Below are 18,704 nucleotides of genomic sequence, written 5' to 3' on the forward strand. Positions count from 1 at the left end.
TTCCCTCTTCCCCCTCACTCCCCTCCCCCACTCTGCCTTCCTTCCTTTTCTTCCCTTTTCTCCTTCACTTTCTTTTTCCTTCCTTTTCTTTCATCTTTCTCTCCTTCAGCCCTTCCTTTTTGTTTTGCCACTGCTCTAATTAGACAAATATACATTTTATCAAGTGATGTGATTGATAATTTCTGGAACAAAGGTGGTTAATTAGAGGGCAACAACGGATTATGTTAGCTCAGTCCTTTTTGACTAAGTAGTTAAAACAAATAGTGGCTTCTAATTTTACCAAATAATTTTTGAATTGTGGTAACATATATGTAGTTGGTTAACAGAAACACTTTTGTATTGCTCTCACTTGAATTCAGAAAGAGTCATATAGGTATTTAAAACCTGGACTTAAAACTGAGGTTCCAGAGTCAGACAGGTTAAAGTTTCAATTCTATTGTTCATCTCCTAGATGATTTTGGGGAAACTACTTAACTGTGGAGGCATCCTTTTATTCATCTGAAAAGTGGGGATAATGAACCTGCCGCTCATGCTTAGAATGTAAAAGTTAAATTACTTATACAAAAAGTGACTAGTGAAATGCCTCTCACATAACCATTCGAAATAAGCTATAAGCATATTTTACTATTAATGCATATTTATTACTATTCGCTGTCCTGAGAAAATGGTGCAAAAAGCATTCTTTTATAAACAATAATAATAATAAGGTTCAGAATAACTATACTTCTTTCTCCCAACCTCCAGCTGTGAAAACAAGATCATTTGTTTGGTTGAGGCATAATAACAAATGTCTGTCATGCTTTGTCATTTCATAGCAGATATTAAAGGCTTTTCATGGTATATAATGTCCATAATGATTGGGGCTTCTTTCACATTTCATATTGTACCTTCTACAGTATTGCAGAATGTAATATTCAGATTTAAAATTAGAGATATACATTTTGTCTTTGTCCCAGTTTCTGGCAGAGAGCTCTTAAAATCCTTGGAATTTCCTGAGTAATAAGAGCAATAAAAACATCTTTTGTCATTAAATTTGGTCTCTTGTCCTCAGTTTCTGAAATTGCTTTCCTAAAGATGAAATGAATGTCTTCTGATTCATCAAAAGCACCATTCCACCACAACTGGATTTTTGCTAATGAGTTTACTTTTGGAAAATACCTAAGAATTGGGGCTGGTTGCCAGAGGAGCCCCCTGATTTCAGTTCCACCCCCTGGTTTTCAGGGAGCAGAGTGGGGCTGGAGGTTGAATTAATTACCAATGGCCAATATTTAATCAGTCATACCTATGTGATGGACTCCATGAAAACCGCCAAAAGATGGGGCCTGGAGAGCTTCCCGGTTAGTGAACACGTGGAAATTTGGGGAGAGTGGCTAATGGGAGCTTCACACCCTTTCCCGTACCCTCTATGCATCTCTTCCATCTGGCTATTCCTGAGTTATATCCTGTTATAACAAGCCAGCAACTAGTAAGTAAAACAGGTTTCCTGAGTTCTGTGAGCTGCTCTCGCAAATTAGTGGAACCCAAGGAAGAGGTCTTGGGGACTTCTGTTTTATAGCCGCTTGGTGAGAAACACAGGTAACAACTTGGACTGCGATTGGTGTTTGAGGTAGAGGGTGATCTTATGTGACTGAGAACTTTACCTGCAAGATCTGATGCTATCCTTAGGTAGGTAGTGTCAGAATTGAGTTGAATGGCAAGACAGTCAGTTGGTGTTGGAGGATTGCTTGGTATTGTGTGAGAAACCCTCATCCCAATAAAGACAGCCACACTTTGAAATTGGGTCCAAAACTCTTTTGACAGAGGTATCTACTTTACCATTCTATAGTAGTTCTAGAGTTTTATTGCTCTTTCCTATAAAATGACTAATTTTCAGTGTTGATCTCATTCTCAGTTTCTATGGGGAGAAATAGGAATTACTGCTGGATCATATCAGCTTTATGAATTCTCTGTGGTTTTTAAATACCTGAATTACTGCATCATTTGTGGGACAACTGCCATGGTCATGGTTATGAGAACTTGCTGGTCTCCTGATAACTGAAGCAATCTTTTGTCCAGTGAGAAACCAAAAATATGGTCTGGTTGTCCTTTCCACAGTTCAGCTTCTATGAGATTCGGGATGATAGAAGTTTTGCAGAGAAGCATTTCTGTTTGACTCTGCACATATTGCTATAGTCTCTCCGTAGCTACAGGACTTGACAGAACTGTTGACAGTCATTTAAATGTTTGGAGAGGAAAAAGGGTTAATATATATGTTTAATAAGTCTCCTATGATTCTTTTTCTTATGACATTTGTTAGGTTTCATCACTCTGAGTTTACTTGTTTCACAAGCTTTTTATTTCAGAATTATTCAGAGCTAATAAATGGATAAGACCAAAAGAAATGTTAGATCTAGTCACACTTGAGGCTTGTTATCATTTACAAGGTAACTTGCTTCATCTCCTACTTTTAGACTTGTGCATATTGATACACTCTAAGTATTCCATATGCCAAAAAGACACTTGGCATCCTTTCAAAACATCTATATCCTATTCAGATTGTGGAGTGAAGAGATTGCTACATAGCTGTTATCAAGATTCTGTAGGGATGTTTGTCAGTGTATTTTGGGGCATTACTTATGCCACTAGGAAGACATATTTTCCTTCACAGAAGGTCATTTAGATTATTAACTTGAGAATTTCAGAAATCACAATCTATGTCACATGTAAGCTAGGAAGTAACTGATATACCTAAGACTTGTGGATTCGTTAAAAAATGTGATCTGCTTTGGACTACCTAAGATCCAAGTAGCCATCTATGAATTTCTACAATTGTCTCTGTAGTTATACTTTGACCCATTTGTTAGTCATTAATATTTATTTTCAGGAAGGTAATTGTATAATAGATTACGTGATTGAATATTGTGATTTGGAATCTCGTTTCCAATATTTTGGTGGATTGGCTTTGATTTCTCACTGGTGTACAACATCTTATCATTAGTACGGGCACATCTTTCCAGAGCAGATTGGGAAAATCCTCATAATGCCTGTATAGGATGGCATTTCAGTGGTTGACAAGTGACCACTATTTATCATCTTTCATGTATGCATAATGCAAATTGTGTAATAGAGTATGGTTATTGGATAAACACTAGACTGCCTGCTGGAGCAGTCAGACCCTGATACTCACCATATAACTTTGCTCCATAATTTGCTAAATAGGCTGTCTTCACAAAACAAGTGTCTGCATATTTCACCAAATATCTTTATTTAGCAATAATGCAGTATAAAATCTGTACTTGTACAAAGCAAATACGCATACTAGTGAAGAGTATAATATATCCGGAAGAATGTTTACATGGTAATAGGTACATGGAGTTGAGTTTTGTGTGGCTGCAATGCTCTCTTGCATACAAGGTTTCTTATTTCTCACAATTACACTAGACCTTTCCAGCGTAAATATTTTGCTTATTTGCACAGAAAGCATGAGAAATAATTTTTTGTCATTAGGGTGACATAGCTTTTATTTCAGAGGTATTTTTTCTATGAGTACTAGCCTTGCATCATTAACCTTGAATAATCCAAAAATGTGACCTTTAAATCTTGACTAAAGTGGCATGTGCTTATGAGCTCTAATACAATACGAAACCTTTAAAGAGTAACACACATTGGTGAAATGTATGCCAGAATAATTATTTACCTGTTAGATTAATTTCTTGATTTACATAAATACATCTGTGATTGGTGAGAGTCAGAAGTTTTTTTATTTTGCTTGTTTGTTTTATCTTTTTGTTAACTTAAAAAATTTTAGTTGAATTTATTGGGGTGATGTTGGTTGCAGTTCTGCAATACATCATCTGTGTATTGTATTGCATGTTCACTACCCCAAGTCAAGATTCCTTTCATCATCATTCATACCCCTTTACCCTCTTCTACCTCCCCCACCCCCTTTCCTTCTGGTAAGCACCATGCTGTTATCTGTGTCAATGAGTTTTTTTTTTTTTCTTAATCCCTTTACATTTTTCACCCAGACCTCCAAGCCCCTTTCCTCCTGATAGTTCCTAGTTTTTTCTCTATGAGTCTGTTTCTATTTTGTTTGTTAATTTATTTAGTTCATTAGATTCCACATATAAGTGAAATTATATGCTACTTGTCTTATTTATATGGTATCTGGCTTATTTCACTTAGCATGATGTTCTCCAGGTACATCCATGCTGTCACAAAATGTATTTCCTTTTTAACAACCTAGTTGTAGTCCATTATGTAAATGCACCATGGCTTTTTGATCCATTCATCCACTGATGGTCATTTGAACTGCTTCCAGCTCTTGGATATTGTAATTAATGCTGCAGTGAAAACAGAAGTGCACATTTTCTTTCACATTGGTGTTTTAGGTTTCTTTAGATATATCCCCAGAAGTGGAATTGCTGGGTAATAAGGCAGTTCCATTTTTAATTTTTTGAGGTAACTCCATACTTCTTTCTATAGTGGCTGCACCAGTCTGCATTCCCACCAACAGTGCACTAGGGTTCCCTTTTCTTCTCATCCTCGCCAACACTTGTTTGTTGATTTATTGATGATGGCCATTCTGACTGGTGTGAGGTTACTTGTGGTTATATTTTGCATTTTTTTCTGACAATTAGTGATGTTAAGCATTTTTTCATGTCTGTCAGCCATCTGTATGTCCTCTTTGGAGAAGTACCTATTCAGGTCATTCACTAATTTTTTAATTGTGGTTGTGGTTGTGTGTGTGTGTGTGTGTGTGTGTGTGTGTGTTTGAGTGTGTGAAGTTTTATAAGTTCTTTATATTGGGTTGGCCAGAAAGTCTGTATGGTTTTTTTATTTTTTCCATAAGAAGACATATTTATCCATTTTTACCAATAACTTTATTCATTTGGCTATTTTGAGTAGGTCAGCTCTCTCCTATGTGGTATAACACTGATTGTTCTCGATTTGATCTCTATCAACTTCAGCTGGTCTACCTAAGTCTGAAGCATCATCCAGGAAGAAATCTCTAGCGTGAAACTTGACAACCACTTTTGACACATGTGATCAGTCACAGCTTCTCCATACACTGTATAAATCTTTTTTTTAAATTTCAGTTGCGTGTTTATCTTCTTGAAACATTAAAGCATAATATGCTGAAAATGTGTATTTTCTTCCATCTTCAGTATTAAAATGGCTACACAAAAATTCACCATTTGATATTTTTTAATACATACTGATATGACAGCTGTCATAATACAGTGTAACAAAATTATTTAGAATGAAATTAAAGACAACTAAACCCTACTAGAGCCATCTTATAGAAAAAACTGAATGAATGTTTTGGCCCACCCAATAAATTTTGGGTATTAAGCTCTTATCAGATGTGTCATTAGTGAATATGTTCTCCCATCAGTGGGTTGTTCTTTCATTTTGTTGATGGTTTCTTTTCCTGTGCAAAAACTTTTTTTTGTTTGATGTAGTCCCACTTGTCTATTTTTCCTTTCTCCCTCTTGCCTGAGGTGATATATCAAAAAAAAAAAAAAAATTGCTGCAAGAAATGTCCAGGATTTTACTGCTTTTGTTTTCTTCTAGGCTTTTTACAGTTTTATGTCTAACATTTAAATCTTTAATCCATTTTAAGTTCATTGTTGTGTATGGTGTAAGAAGGTGGTCTTGTTCATTTTTTTTTTGGATGTCATCTGCCCGATTTTTCCAAAATATTTGTTGAATAGACTATACCTCATTGTAAGTTTTTGCCTCCTTTGTTTAATATTAATTGATCATAAAAGTGTGGGCTTATTTCTGGGCTCTATTCTGTTATATTAATCTACATATCTGTTTTTATGCCAGTTCCACACTGTTTTTGATTAATATTGTCTTATATTGTTTGATATCAGATAGCATGATTCCTCCAATTTGATTTTCTTCTTCCTCAAGATAGCTGTGGCTATTCTAGATCTTTTGTGGTTCTATAGAAATTTTTGAAAAATTTTTTTTAGTTTTGTGAGATATGCCATTGGTATCTTTATAAGAAGTGTGCTAAATCTATAGATTGCTTTGGGTAGTATTAACATTTTAACGATGTTAATTCTTCTTATTCATGAACACAGTATATACTTCCACTTATTTGTATCTTCTTCAATTTCTTTCTTCATTGTTTTTTAATTTTCTAGGTAAAGATATTTTACATCCTGAGTTAAATTTATTCCTAGGTAAATTTTTGGTGCAGTTGTAAATGGCATTGTTTTCTTAGCTTCCCTATCTGCTAATTTATTATTTGTATATAAAAATGGAACTAATTTGTGTATATTTATTTTTATCTTTACTGAATTCATTTATCACTTCTAGTATTTCATTGATGAAGGCTTTTGGTTCTCTATATACAGTCATGCCATCTGCAAATAATGTCAGTTTTACTTCTTTCTTTCCAGTTTTGATACCTTTTATTTCTTCTTCTTATCTGATCACTGTTGCTAGGACTTCTAGTACTATGTTGAATAAGAGAGGTAAAAGAGGACATCCCTGTCTTGTTCATGATCTTTTTATTTATTTCGTTGTTTATTTTTATTTTTAGAGAAAGGGGAAAGGAGAAAGAGAGGGAGAGAAACATCACTGTGTGGTTGCCTCTCACTCGCGCCCCCAACTGGGGACCTGGTGTGCAACCTAGTCATGTGCCCTGACTGGGAATCGAACCAGCAACACTTGGCTCACAGGCCTATGCTCAATCCACTGAGCCACAGTAGCAGGGGTCTTGTTCATGATCTTAAGGAAAGCACTTTTGGTTTTTGCCCATTGAGTATGATGTTGGCTAGGGGTTTGTCATATGTGGCCTTTATTATGTTGATGTACTTGTATGTTCCCTCTATTCCCACTTTGCAGAGATTTTTATTGTAAATGGGTGCTGGATTTTACCAAATGCTTTTCCTGCATCTATTGCTATGATTATGTAATTTTTATTTTTAATTTTTGTGTGGTGTATTTCATTTATTGATTTGCAGATATTATACCAACCTTGCATCTCCAGCATAAATTCTAGTTGATCATTGTGTATGATCTTTTTAATGTATTGCTGGATCTAGCTTGCTAATATTTGGGGGGGTGGATTTTAACATCTGTGTTCATCAGGAAGATTGGCCTATAATTTTCTTTCTTTGTAATGTCTTTATCTGGTTTTGGAATTAGGATAATACTGGCCTCATTAAATGAGCTTGGGAGCCTTCACTCCTCTTGATATTTATGGAATAGTGTGAGAAAAATATGTGCTAGTTCTTATTTTAATGTTTGGTAAAATTTACCTGTGAAGACATCTGATTCAGGGCTTTTGTTTGTTGGGAGTTTTTTGGTTACTATTTTAATTTCACTAGTTGTAATCAGTCTATTCAGATTTCTGATTCTCCTTGATTCAGTTTTAGAAGATTGTATGTTTGTAGTTGTTTATCTATTTCACCCAGATTCTCAGTTTTTTGACATATAATTATTTGTAATATTTTCTTACCATCCTCTCTGGTATCTCTCCCTGGTGGACAGAATCCTTCCTGATTTTCATCCCAGCTCTGATGCTCTGGGCTGGGGAATCTAGCTTTAGATTGAGACCTAATGCTTCTCAAAGGAAACCTTTGCAGCTGACTTATCCCTCCAGAACCTCAGTATTTACCTATGGGAGTGTGGCCAACCCTCTTTGTGTCTCTGCCTTTCCTACCAGTATTGATGTGGCTTCTTCTGTAAATACTTGGTTATAAGGCTATTCTTCATCCAGTCTTCCATTGTTGATTCAGGGTGACTGGTCTATATTTTAGCTGTTATTTGAGTGTGGTCCTGGGAAGAGGTGAGTGTAATATCCACCTACTTCACCATCATCTTCGATCCCATTTTTAATCTTTAATCTTGAGAAACTTTCTTTGGCTCACTTATGCAAATAAGGTCAGACTCCATTCAGATAAGTTATCTGTTGAAATAGGTTTTGATTCTTAAGAATTTTGAATAGAAACACTTTTATGTTTTTGAGTGATATTTCCCTTGGTCATGCTGTATCTTGTCTTGGTCATATATATTGTTGGCAGCCGTCCGTCTCGAGAGACGATGGTGTAGCTTCTTAAGAGTCTATCTGCACCACCGAGAATGGTTGTGCAGTCCGACTCGGGAGTGACACGGTATCTGTCTCCTCCCGTGTTGAATCGACATCTTGCGATGATGCTGGAGTGTCCTCTCCAGTGAAGCTGAAGCTACAGAGCCTGGGCAGGATGATATGGAGGGTCTGCTGTTGCCCATGCAGCAGACCCCCCCTCTCTTCGCAGCTGAAGGATCCAAGGGAAAGACGGAGTCAATACAGCTTGGCTTCAGGTGCACCGCAGGAGTTGCCGGTGTTGACTACAACGTCAGACCGCCTTAGGGACTCCGGCTCCGGATTTTCTGTCGGGGTTTACTCCCTTAGCCTTTCCTCTGAAGAGGTATGCCGCAAGGCAGTGGAGGTTTTTTGGAATCAGAGTTTTCCTTCTCTGATGTGCCCTGACTGGAAGATCGAACCAGCGACACTTAGCTCGCAGGCCGACGCTCAATCCACTGAGCCAAACCAGCCAGGGTTGGTCATATATATATATATATATATATATATTTTTTTTTTTTTATTATTTTTTTTTTTTCTTACAGGACTTTGAACCATTATTTCAGCACTTTTTTTTTTTTTTTTTTACATTTAGGAAGAATGAAGTATAGATTATTCACCAGGTATTTCTTTGCCGCAGAAGTATACTTTTGCAGTGAATCAACTATTAAAGAGACACTACAAAATTAGAGCCACCACAGAGAACACAAAGCCTCTAAAATATTTTTTTAAATAATAATTTTATAAAAGTTTTCAACAAAGGCATCTCAGTTAAAATAAGCATGCAGTTTATTAAGATGTGCATTTTGGAAGGGATAATAGTAATTGGGATATACATTTTAAAAGACAGTGTTATTTTCTTATACAAGTAATGTTTTAATGGTTTCTTTCTTTCCTTTTTTTTTTTTTTTTTTTCTTTAATTAGGAAAAAACTCACATTTACCTTTGCATAAGGTTTGGGAATCTGAGAACAATATTGCCAAGTCTTCAGAGGGATCAAAAGAGAGGAGAATATACATGGATGTACATTTTATATTTGCAAATGCAAATTCAGATGAAGGGCTTTTAGAGTAATCAGAATATCACGTATCATTGTTTCCTGCCCAGATCCCCTTGGCCATTTAATATTTCTGTGCATGTCGGCATGAAATTCCACTGATGCCACCTGTATTTCTTTCTCTAAGAAATTTCTTGGTCTATTGCAGCCTTATGTGCCCACATATGCAGTCAGAAATGCAAGAGAATTGACAATCACAGGGAGTATCCTTCAAATAATGATTGAGAGCTGGTGTATAAATACCAACTCCTTTGCCCCTCAGATAGAATAACCTTGAGGTGTATGTATGTTCTACACTGTTTCCTAGAGTCCCTGGTGAAATTAAGCTCCACTTACTCACAGTGCTGAATTATTAAATCACGCATCCTTTATCAGCCTCCTTCCTTTTCCTGTCTCACTCCTTGTTTTTGCATTGGTTCCCTGACCTTACGCTCCCATAAATACTAGCCCAAGAATCTTTGTCACAGTTTTGTTATGGTGCAACTCAAACTAAGGCAAAGATGCTTGAAAATTACTTAGCAGATCCACTCCTGTATCCAGGAGATGCAGGATCCAATTCAATCATACTATATTAATGAAAATAATTAAAGAATTTCTTTCTAAGGAAGAAATGATATAGTCTCTCATGAGAGATTATTAAACATTTTTAACAACTTTCACTATTTATCAATTATTTGGTAATACCTGAAGGGCTTCAGTATAGTGCTTCTGTCCTCCCTCTGAAAATATAAAAACAGTATTGAATATCATTTTTTTCCCCAGTTAGGCAATGCCAGTAATTTATATATCCCTTGAGTCTTGTTTTCCAACAATTGAGTCATTTTATAACTCTCAAAAGACTAGCTTATACATAATTTCATTTTTTAGTGGATTCCAGAGTGCATTGGATGTTTCTTAATAAGAACAAGAGATCAGCTTTTTTTGAAAGTTAAGGAAATTATTTGTGGGGAAAATTGAATTTTAAGTGTTTGGCGAACACATTGTTTTGTCTCTTTTTGTCCTAAATTACAGTGTGTATCAGAATCTCCCAGAGGGATCATAGAAACACATATTTCTGGCCCCATCTCCAGAGCTTCTGATTCAGTAGTTCTGGGATGGGCTCAAGAATTTGTTTTTCTATAAAGTTCCTAAGTGATGCTTATGAGGTTGGTCCAGCCAGGGACCATACTTTGAGAAACACAGTTCTGGGCAGAAGGAGGACAATGGGCAAAATTATAATATTAGTGTGTAACAGAAGTAGGGTAGAACAATGAAAAACATGCCTTACTTTTAGAATACACAGTGATATTGATTCTAATATGTTATTGTTTCTTGTTCCCTGCTGGGCAAGTTATTCTTGAAATCCATAAAATATATTACTGTTTTTCCAGAAGCAAGTGGTGCATAAATTTTCTCTTATTTTTTTATTGTTACATAGATGGATTACTAAAAGATCAAATAATGGAAAGCAGTAGTATACCCTTACAGGAACAGAAGACACATAATATGTGAGATGAGTTATTTAGGTTTAGAAGAGAGAATTTTCATTTTCAGTAAGCTCTCTTTTTCAGACCACCAGCTGGTAGTAGCTTAGTGTCAGTGTTCTTACCAAAGAAGTGTGGTGATGACACATATGTTGTATTAAATTTTGAAATAAACCTCACATTGCAGTTGAAAGTGCCAATAAGATCAGGCTGCTATACACGCTGCAGGAGTCAGACCACTAAGGAGATTAAATTTGAGAGTTCTTGTAGCCACGTTCCTCATTCCCTTTCATTTAGACACCTTGTAGTGAAATTAAAGGTGAAATTTTAATATGTTTGGCAATGAAAGAATCTAAAAGAGAAAAATAGAGACTCGTTCTAATCAGAGTTTTCCCATTTGTGTTTAAAGGGAAAGTGGGGAGTAGATATAATCAATTTAAATGCTAAAGGGATAGGAACTGCAATATGGTTTTAAATATACTTACTATATGTTGTCTGTCAATAAAGAGGTATTGTATTTTGAATGACTTCCTCTTTTTACTCTGTTACATACCTAGACATCATAAGCTAGCTTTCACCTTTTCTCTCCTTTAACAGAGGTTCCTAGATAAATGACTGTATTCACATCACTACCCTAACAGTATTTCACAATCAGACTAAGGGTAGTCAGATTTTTTCATATTTCAGTATTTAGAAATTGCTTAGAGGAAATTGCTTCCTGAGTGTGCCTATGTCTATCCTGGAAAGGCTGTCTCCTTTTTCCATCTCTTCAGAAATTCTCACTGGGCAGTCTATTTTCTGTTCACATTCCATATGATTCAAAAGCAAAATGAATTGTAGATTGTATGAATACTTCAAACTGTAATTTATATGATTAAATGGTCAACCCACCCTTTCAATGAGAGTTAATGTGAGATTATCATCCTTGCCATTACTTTCATCTTTCCTCTTGGACATGCTCTGAGTTTCCCTATTCCATTGTATGTTCTACTAGTGTTAGTAACAGGGATTAGTCACAGGGATATAATTTTGTTTTCTCATACTGAAATTCATTTTAGAGTGCTATTTGGCTGTTTTATGTAGCCCTTAGCTGGTAACTCCTCACATAACATCTCTCCATGTTTCCCTTTATGTAGACATCCCATATGTGTCTATGTGGACATTCTGTGTAGTTCATTTCATATTTACTGAGCTGAGTGTCTGTAGTGCCCAAAGAATTATATGATTTTCCATGGGAATAATATATGAAAAGTAGAAATAAGAACTTTATGAGAAAATCATATATTTTATTACAAGGAAACATGAACTGAAGGAAAGATGTGTCAAAAGTTAATTTAGAGATAATTTAAGACCTTTATACTTCTTATTCCATAGGTAGACCTCAGTCACCAAGAAGCATCAAGGAAACCCACAGCTCACAATTTAATGCTACTCTTCTTTATTACCTCTATATGATAATTTGCCTCCACAGTCACATTCATATTGTTCCCCTGAGATGCTCATCCTCCTCTTCTTCCTTTGGCTAATTTTTACTCACTCTTTAAAATCTTGGATTGATGTCCTGCGGAGAAACATCCCTCCACTCTCACTCTACCTCTCTTAGATGGTCTAGAATCTTAAATGAATGTTATAGTTACCAACCACCTCAGATTGTCATAGTTGATTATGATAATTCAATTTCTTTTATAGATGACTGAATCATAAATGTGTCAGGTTCAATCTGTTTTGGCCAACAAGATGTGAGAATAGGTACATGAACAAAGACGGGATTTTTTTCAGTTGCTGCTACTGTATGATATACAGGTTGTGGAGCTTTGGAGTGAAGACGTTGCTGTGTATTGTAGTGCAGAGAAATAAAGACACCCTGGGTCCTGGAAGACATTGCTGAGCCCCTGAATTAACAGCTGAGCCCTGGCTGTTATGTAAGACAGTCGGTTTCCACATTGTAAACCCCAGTTTCTGTCAGAGTTTATACCAACTGCTGCAGAGATCATCCTAACAGAGTGCCTGTCTTCTGTGTTCTGATAACACTTTGTAATTCAGTTATCAATGTCATTACTATGTTATACTGAAATTAATCTGCTCATTTGTCTTTTTTTCCATTTGACTCTTAAGTTCTCAAGGGCAGAGACCTTGACTCATTTATCATTTTATTCCTGATATGATATGCCAAACTATCTGGTATATTAGGATATACAGTAATCCCTCGCTATATCACGGTTCACTTATCACAGCCTCACTGTATCACGGGATTTTTAAAAATATTATATTTAATTATTTATTGCAGATTTTTCACTATATCATGGTATTTTGCGGTACTGTATAAGTATGTTGTTAAAGTTACGTAGGTTTAAGAGTGTAAAATATATGTAAGGTTCCTACTTCGCGGGGAGGGTGGTCTGGAACGTTATACCCGTGATAAGTGAGGGAATGCTGTATTCAATAAATATTTATGGAACTTGAAAGAGTTACTTCAACTGGTTTTCCCAGCAGCCCAACTGGAAATTATTATTCCAAGTTTACTGATGAGGACAGTATAGGCCAGAGATGCTGACAGCCCAAAGTCGTTTAACTAGTAAGTTGTAACACCAGACATGTCTCTGACACAGGCAGTGACATTTGTTAGTTAAGATGTTATTTTTCTCCTAAGTGAGACTTGGCCTGACATTTAGTCTTATTGCAACACTGAAGACAATCACTGCCAACTCACCTGGTAAAGGTCCAAACAACGAAACCCATTTCTAACTGCACACTAAGAGTTTTACCTCTCTTTTCCTTTCTCTTGGTGAGAGCTGACAGCAAGAGAAGGATCACCAGGGACAATGAAAACATAAAGCCCATACATGTTTCCTTCTCCGTACAAAGCACATTTGCATTAGATATACTGTTCTTAGTTATCTGCTTTTCCCTGGCAACTTTAGTTCTAATCTTGATTTTATTCAGAAAGCTAAACAGCATTGGGTGTATTCATCAGACTGGATTGGGAATAGAGAGTGAAGCAGATTCTCTGAAAAAAAGGAGATAATGTGAACCCACGAAGGAGAAGGTGGGAGACACCTATTTAGGGACAAGCAGCTTTTTATTCCTTCATAGTAGAAGCATTTCTACGGGGAGAAATGCAAAGACAGAACTGCTAGTAACATCCTGTCATGAAGGTTGAGAGGGTTTGGTAAAAAGCAAGGAAATTCTATGCACAAAGTCAGAGTTTATTAAAATATACTTAGAAATTCATTGAGAAGAGGATGCAATTTCCCTGTGATACATCATTCTAGACAGCAAATAGGTAGAAATTAAGAGATGACAAATTTTGGCTTACATGTGAATACAGATTCCATTTTAGCCGTCTAACACAGGTGACTAGAATCATGAGTTCAGTGTCACTGAACACATTTACACAGAGGCTGGAGACCTCCTCTCAGGGTTGCTGCAGTGGGAACCTCCACATTATTCTGAAAGAGAGGCTGACTCTGTGGATCCTCTGTTGCCATTTTGGATAGACAATTTTGTACTGTTCTTGATCTTACTGCAGTTGAGAATGTTTAGCATCTCTGGTTCTCCCTATAAAATGTCAATTTTATGCTCCAATCATCTTGTCAGCCCCAAATAGCCCCATCTCTTTCCAGTCACCCCCAGGAGAATTTCTTCTGATAGAAAAACACAGGCTGAATTTCTTTTTATGGAAAGCCACTGGCAAGGAGATTCCCAGAATATTTTTCAAAGTTATCAAGAAAAGGTCATGCTTAATTCTATAATTAATTTTAATTAGTTGATTTATTTTAGATGATTAATAAAAATTAAGACAAGGGAGTGCAGCATACTTTGAATGCATTGCAATTAAAAGCAAACTGCAAAATAAGATCATGCCACACATTAAAATTTTAGATTTCAGATAAATAGGAAATTTACTTATCCAGAAGGGACAGCCAGCTCCTTGATTGATAAAAATTGGGTTTCTCACTTTATAAGATGTTCTAGAAGGTATGAGAGAATGAAGGGAGAGAAGTGTGACATCCTCTCTAAAAGAAAAGTGAGGCATGTGGGAGTGTGTTTGTTAAGGTAAGCAGAACCCTGTACTTCAGGAACTTGGCAGGAGCACACTCTCTGCATTATTTCTGTCCAACATTTATACAAGTGCAGCTGAGATAAACAATATTAGTCCTGCTATTCTGAAATATTTCCCTGAATTAAGTCAAGGAAGAGTACAGCTGTGTGCCTGGAGCATATACTGTTGACAACCTACCAAACTTTTTTAACAGAATTGTTTATTGCTGTGACAGCTGCCTATCGTGTGTCATTATAAGTCTCTTCCTCATGAAATGTCATTTCCTCTAAAGGTATGAAAGTTAGGTGCTTTAAGTTGTTCATATCAGCATCCTGTATGAGGATGCTTAGAGGAAACACTGACCCATCCAAGCCAAGCATGCTTATCCATCTCCTGGGCATATGGTTGGCTTTTGCTGACTGCACTTGGAAAGTTGTACTGTTTTCTGAATAGTGGTTTTTGCCTCTCTCCTGGATTCATTTTGTGTCACCATGCTTAGTTTCTGCCTTCCTTCCTTGCCATTTAAATGGCATCTGGTATATTGGGTATCAGCTTCATTTCCCCACTTGCTAGGTGCGTGACCTTAAGCAAGTTACCAATTTCCTTGGCATCTCAGTTTTCTCATGTGAAATGGAAACTAGAATAGTACCTACATCTAGGATTGATATGGGTATTCATTTGATCTGTGTCTATTTCTTAAAATAGATCCTGGCATGTGATTACTGCTGCAAAAATTATTATAATACCTATAATAATTATAATATCAGTAATTATTATCTTTTATTTGTGCTTTAAATACTTTAGAATAAATTGGTGGTATAAATTAATGTAAATAATAACTGACTTTAGACAAATGATTAATATCTCAGAAGCCTAGTATCCAGATTCATGGTAATATGATACTATTTTGTAAGTTTTTATTTTATTTTTTACTTTTTTTAAAACTAATTTCAGATTTGCAGAAAAATTGAAGAGTTGTAAAAACAATGCAAAGAATTCCCTTATATCCTTCATCACTTTCCCTGTTGTTAACATCTCATATAACCACAGTTTTGAGGGTTAAATGAAATAACATAAAGGCTTAATAGAGGATCTGGCAGCAATTTTTATTTTTCTACAATTTTATCTTGTCTGCAAAAGTAGAATATCTGGAAATCTTAAGTTCATCTAGATGTTTGAAAAAAAGCATTGCTGAAAAATCATGATCATAAAAGATTTAGAAATTTTGAACTAAAAGCTGCTCGAACATTCAGGCTTAGATCACATTCTTGAAAATAATTAATTTTATTTTTTAATTAAATAAAAAAAATGCTTTGTAATCAACACAACTTATTATAAATTCTGGCATATCCCTGTGGTAATAGGGAGAAAACTTAGTGACCTCAGGCTCTGATAGTAATATGAACCAATCGACTATGTGATCAGCCATAATTATACCTAATGTCAAAACAGGGGACACAGGTGTTGATGGATATAGGTCTTTAAATGCAACACGGAAGAACGTCTATGGAAAATCAATTTCTTTGTTGTGAAAAATGACTCATTGTCATTCCTAACATTTTACTTTGGGCTGATTTCATTTTTAGAGTTCAAATTTGTTTATGGTGTGCAATAAGGATGAAAAAATGCATGTGTTCTCTGATGCTTTTGATTAAAGATAATGTCATCTTCCATTTATATTCTACTTTACACTTTTCAACACCCTTACTTTTACTTACATTATTTTAGTTTACTCCTCACAACATATCTGCATGGTAGTCAGGAATTAGCAGTTTATCCTCATTTTACGATAGAGGAAATTAAGACGAGAGGTTTATCTGGCTTTCCTGTGATCACAAGGCAAATGTTTGTGTTGTCTTCTTGCTCCTGATTCAGTATATTTTCAATGTCTTAGCTACTGAATCCTGGGATTCTGTATGGAACATGGAGTTGAGACAGTAATTATTAAATTATGTATATGTAACTGACTAAAATGTACATCAATATATCCACTTATGTCTGTGTTGTGTATGTTTATATCTATATCTGTCTATACCCAGTTACAATATAAAACTCTGGTATTGTAGACTGATATCTTGGGGAAGAGGTAGAAAGGGAGTCAGGGAGTCAGAGGTAAGGCAGAATAGTAGAATGCCCACTGTACTAGAAATCCATTCATAAGGCATAAATGGGCCAAAGCTAATTTGAAATATGTTTGGAGATGATGAGCAGCATTTGGGGATACAAGGTGTTATTTCTTTCACCCAAAATAAAATTATTGGGAAGAGTTCTTTACTCTCATTTGAATTCTGTGTACTTATTTATAGTCCAGATGAACAACTTTTAGCATTTAGTTTTGTTTTGTTTTATTTTGTGATTTTCTCATTTGACTGATGCATTACAACAAATAATAGAGAGTTACATTATTGAGAGCAGAAATGATGCTTGATCAAATGTTTGGGTATTCCCAAAAAGGAGCCCCAGAAAAGTACAACTAGCCACAATAAAATCAATACATTAAAAAGTTATTTAAAAAGAAAGTTTGGGGGGCATTCTAGTCACAGGGCTGGCCACAAAGTTATATCCTAGGTGCCTTTTAAAAACTTGGTTTAGAAAAGCCAGGCAGCTTAAGAGATAGGATAAAGGGAGCATGGGATGTCTTTCCCTGTGCCATCTTCCAATTTTTTCACTAATAGAGGATATTTGAGGTCATTACTATGACTGTGAAATGTTGTTAATTGCCTGCTCTTTGATATTGGGTAACTGTTGCTCTTAGAAAGTGCTCTGCCAAGAGAGAGGCAGGTGTTGGGCAATGGCAGTGTGGCTTCTCAAAGGCTAAGGTGAACCGTGAGCATATGTACCAGACAGTGGGTGTATGTTAGAAAGGAATGTTGAGTCCATTCCTCAGGAGACTTCTGCGCTCTACACAATGACCCAACAAGTAGACCATGTGTGCAAGTTTTACACCAAGCTCAAGAGCAGCAGTATCTTTCTATGTTTTAGAGGGCAGGAAGTGCTTTGAATTATAAGTGACTTTGTTTAGCTGAAGTTCTATCCTGAAAGGGTGTTAATAACCTTGAATAAATGTGACAGGCCAGTGCGCCACATAGGCAGACATACTCCCTCTGCTTTTAAGATGTTGGAAGTCCAAGATTTGGAGATGAGGTTTGGGGTCTGAAATGAATGCCAGAGTAACAACCATGGCCCTTACTCCTCCCTCCCCAGACAAAGCCTGAGAGTCCTGTGAGAGGGAGCTCTGCTGTGGGGAAACAAGTAGATTATTGTTTATTTTGTACAAGAAAATATTGCATGCTGTTTACAATGTACAACTGGTATTTCCTTTGTTGTGTGCTTCCATCTATTGCTCAGTGTTTCTCAATTTGGGTAATCGATTTTGACTTTAAAAAAATTTCTTTCAATGGTACCCTCTACCTGCACTATTTCCTAACAATGTATATATTCAGAATCTAAGACTTTTATGCCAAATTTGAAAAAACAAAAACAAAACAAATCTTTATTTATTTTCTCTGTGAAATCCCCAGGGAATAAAGATAGCAGCTCCAGACACTGAAACATTGGTCCCATTGCTCATTTATATATCCTTACAACTTAGCACAGTGCCTGACATGTGGCAGGCAGTCATATTTGCTCAATTAATGAAAGGAATGTTAGATCTACTGAAGGGTACCATAGGACTCATAAGATATATGAGCTGGAAGATTCTTAGGCCTTGAATACAACCCTGCCATTATATTGAGATTCAAAAAGGTTTGATTTTTTAAAGAGAGGAAGAACTGAGATTAGAATCCAGTCACCTTATAGCTTTCTGAGTCTGCTTTCTAGCATTTCATTTATCAGCAAATGGATATTCCTTTTTTCAAAGCAGGGCTACTTTGATATTTCTAATTTGACGAGTTAGAGCGTTGTGAGCAGATGTTATATCTGGAAATCTAACTCATCTCTTTGTAACAGAGCATTTTCCAAATCTTGTACCATAGGGCATTAGTTCCAGGGCTTCCCAGTGAGTAACTGGAAAGAAAAAAGATTCCTGGTTTAAATAAAAGTGAAAAATGCTACATATGTTCTCTCTCTTTTGGA

General features: G+C 36.0%; 1 protein-coding gene across 1 annotated transcript in view; it reads left to right on the forward strand.

The window, feature by feature from the left end:
• Nucleotides 1–18,704, forward strand: part of THSD7B (thrombospondin type 1 domain containing 7B) — an 824,502-nt gene that overhangs the window by 307,346 nt on the left and 498,452 nt on the right. The window lies entirely within an intron of this gene.

This window comes from Furipterus horrens, unplaced genomic scaffold (assembly GCF_987537825.1).
Source record: "Furipterus horrens unplaced genomic scaffold, mFurHor1.1.pri manual_scaffold_1, whole genome shotgun sequence".
Lineage (NCBI taxonomy): Eukaryota > Metazoa > Chordata > Mammalia > Chiroptera > Furipteridae > Furipterus > Furipterus horrens.